The following is a 4208-nucleotide window of genomic DNA, read 5'->3' on the forward strand; positions in this document are numbered from 1 at the left end:
GCGCGTACACAAGCCATGATGGAAACGAACCGAAACAAGTTTGTATTTTACCAGGTAAGGCCCACTGAGCTAGGTAGCTCTTTTTCAGAAGCGATCTGGCTATCACAAATGACAGCTCAACGAAGTGGCTCATCGTATGGAAATCCATAGCAGACTAATACTCTAAATGTTGTTTCTAAATGTGGAGAGAAAAACCGGACGACCCGGAGAAAAATCCACGCGACCACGGGGCGAGAGAGAGAGACGCGCAAACTCCAAATCTACCGCAGGCGTCCGGGTCGGGATCGAACCCACGACCTCCTGCATACCAGGCCAGGTGGTTTATAATCTCCTAGCCACAGCGACACCCCTCCGTTCTGAACCCTGAGTTCGACTCCCTTCCGCAGGCTCAGTGCGTGTCTATATAAACACGTTCCTTCGGAGTGGACAGGTAGGAACTTGGTTGGACAGCGCATTCGTGCAAGAGAGAAAGCTCGCGGTCACGTGACGCACTTCAACCAATCCGGGAGCGTACATGGTTGGGAGGGGCTATGCACGACAGACAAATAATCCCTGGTGGGCAGTGTGGAACCTGTTGTTCCTACCTGTATAAACCCCTCCTGGCCTCCGCCACCGACGTTCAACCAACCTCTCGTTTCGCGGCTCCATCTCCACGGTGAGCGCCCTCTCGAACGCGTTCCTTACGCCCACATCGTTATTCCCAAACTCGGCCCAGCCTTCATCCCTTCCAACGACGTGGTGCTGCCCCCCGGATAAGCGCGGGTCCCGTTTCATTTACACAGTGAGGCCTTTGTGGACAGTATCCAAGTATGGAAAAAATAACAATAGGTTTTACCCTTTCTGGCAATAAAACAGGAGTTGTGTTAAAATGTTCGAACACCAAATAGAAAGCTTTTGCAAGGAATCAAGTGACTGCATTAACCACACGTACTTGTGGTGAACATGCAAACAAAACATGGTCTGATAATATATGCTGCATTTTTAAAGAACTGATTGGTCTACAGCAGTGACAGCATTCTTTAGGGCCTCGTCTCACCGATGTCAGACCAGAGAACGCCAAAAGGCGAACAGGACAAGGACAATTCCACCATCAGAGCATTTATAGCTCGGGGTGAGCAGCTGCATCATGGGAACTTTTTTTTGCCAGTATCAGAGTATGAACTTGATTCCCTGCAAAAGGTTTATATTTGGTGTTTGAACATATTAACACAACTCCTGTTTTATAGCTTGAAAGGCTAAACCTGTTCTTGTTTTTTCATACTTTGATACTGGCAATAAAGGTCCCGTTTCATAGCTGCTCACCCCGAGCTATACATGATCTGGTGGTGGTATTGTTTTTAAATCCTTTATATTAAGATCGCTTGCTTGCTTAGAACCGTGCAAATCTTTTGGTCGTTTTTTTACCCACTTCCCGTGATCCAATCGAGCTGACATTTTGCACACAGACTCGTTGTGCGTAGACAAATTATTTTCGTGAAAAAAAATTCCAAAATTTTACACTTTTAGGAAAAAATAAATGATATTTAATTACCAATTGCATAATGGTGGCAGGCAATCATCTGACCCATAGGTGGCAGCCATCTCAAGCCAGAGGACGAGAGGACTCTAGCCTCCACGCATATAAAGGATTTATAGTGAAAAACTTTGTTTTTAGGGGTTAATTTTTGTACTGTCCGCCTTTTGGCGTTCTCTGGTCTGACACCGGTGAGACGAGGCCCTAAAGAATGCTGTCGCTGCTGTAGGACAATCAGTTAAAAAACAATGCCAGATATTATTATCAGAGCATCTTTATTTGCATGTTCACCACAAGTACTCTGTGCGGTTAATGCGAACGTGATTCCTTGCAAAAGGTTAATATTTGGTGTTTAAGCATCGTAACTCCTCCTGTTTTAGTGCCAGAAAGGGAAAAAAACCTATTCTCTTTTTCGTATTAAAGCTTTCGTGACTGCAGGGATTCATCTTATTGGTTCTTTCGGTAAAGCCACGTAGAAGGGAAATAATAAAATTATAAAAAATAAAATATAATAAAATAAAATTCTCACGACGTTTCGGCCACAACACAAGCAGCCGTCCTCAGGTGAAGAAGGTGACGGCTGCTTGTGTTGTGGCCGAAACGTCGTGAGAATGTTTTTTTACTTTTTTATTTTATTATTTCCCTTCTACGTGACTTTACCGAAAGAACCAACGAGATGAAACCTATTCTCATTGTTTCAGTTTCACTTGAACGCAATTGAAGGCGCGGCTCTTTCAAGGCGACATCATAACGAGCCGAAGAACTTCACGCGCCATCGACAAGAGTCAGCGTGGGCTTTGCGTGGAAGGCGACTCCAAGTGAGGGCCTGGAGAGGGAGACTTGGATATCATCGTTCGCACATCGCCTCTCACGGTCGCGCAATCAATATCGTAGGCAAATTAGGGAAGAGAGATAGATTTAGAGAGACTCTGTGTTTTTTTTTTTTAGGGTCGTTATGCAGCTCGTTCGAGGAAATGAAATGTCACATACAATGAAGGCGGTAATGGATGTGGGACACGGGGTAAGCGCGTGAATTTGTGCATGCATGTGTGTGTACGTGTGTCTGTGTGTGTGTACGTGTGTCTGTGTGTGTGTGTACGTGTGTGTGTGTATACGTGTGTGTGTGTGGGGAGCGGTGGTGAAGCGGTTAGCGCGCTGCGCTATGAACCCGGCGGCCCGAGTTCGATTCCCGCTCACGGCCAACACCAGTGGCGATTATCTGAACCGGTCCTGGGCCTCCCCTAGGTCGACTCAGCCTCAAATGAGTACCTGGTGCGGTGTGTAAACATCACCACTAGGGAGACAAAGGCGTCCGGGCGTGGCGCTGGCCACCCACCCCCTCGTGCACCTTTGCCGGCCTTCATAGGTGCTCGCTAACGACACTTGCCCCAACAGTCTGTTCAGGCTATACGGGGGATCTTTGTCTTTGTGCCATTAAAGCCATTAAAGCGGTTAGCGCGCTGCACTACGGAGCTGGCCAACATAGTCCGATTCCCGATCGCGGCCAACACCATCGACAATTATCTGAACCGGTTATGGGCCTCCCCTAGGTCGACTCAGCCTCAAATGAGTGCCTGGTGCGGTGTGTGCCACACGGGGGATCTTTCTTAGTCCGTGTGCGTGTCGTACGAACTCCGTCGCCTGGGTTCGAATCCTGGCGACGGCTAACACACCAGCGGCGAGTGTGATCAGAACCAGTCCTGGGCCCCCTCCACTAGCACCGGCTTAGCCTAAAATCAGTACCTGGTGCGGAGTACCGGCCCTGGGGAGACAAAGGCGGCCGGGCGTGGTGCAGACCACAACATGTATTGCGTAGGCCTTAATAGCTGATCGCTGACAGCGATTTGGATGGAGCGGTGGTGCAGCGGTTGGGGCACTGGGCTATGAACCCGTCGATCCGAATTCAATAGACATCGAACGTCAGTGGCAAATGATTTCGGAAACGGTAACGCGTCCCCCACCTCCCTTTGGTCTGTTGTCCTTCTCCCACGCCTCCGATTAGCTACGTACGGTGCGAAAGAAGTTCCAACATACATACATCGGCACTGCTTGTACCGGCGTGGTGAAGTATGACATAAGGCCATCCGACACATCGTTTGAGAGGTCTTTATCCATTGTTGGATTGAGAGTTGTTGGTGTTTGTGTTATTGTATGCAGCACTTGTCCAAGCAGCCAGCATGTCTCTACGACAGATGAATTTGCTGCTTCGTGCGGGGCTGTTGAAAACACAGCGCGAACAATGCAGGAGGGAGCACGTGAAATCAACGGCGTGTTTCTGCTGTACTGCCCTCTACTGCCCACGTAGCTCACTGCTATTACCATCAGAATCTGTATTTAAACCTGGAGAGGGTCAGAAAGTTACAACAATAAACAAAAACACTACGGGAGTATAGGAAGGGTAAGCAAAGCGCTGTAAATAAACTTAAAATGAACATAGTCATATAAATATAAACTTGATTTTAAGCTTTCGTGACTGCAGGAATTACTCTTTGGTTTTTTCGATAAAGTCTTTCTACGTGACTTTACCGAAAATAAAATAGTTTATTTTTATTTGACTAGGTAAAGCCGACTGAGCTATTGGGTATTTTTCAGAAGCGACCTGGCCACAAATGATAGCTCAACGAAGTGGCCTTATCAATGTCGATATTTAATGCAGACAAATCATAATGTGAACGCGTGTTGAGTCTAAATGTGG

Source organism: Lethenteron reissneri, chromosome 58 (assembly GCF_015708825.2).
Source record: "Lethenteron reissneri isolate LAM-NWPU_2019-01 chromosome 58, ASM1570882v1, whole genome shotgun sequence".
Lineage (NCBI taxonomy): Eukaryota > Metazoa > Chordata > Hyperoartia > Petromyzontiformes > Petromyzontidae > Lethenteron > Lethenteron reissneri.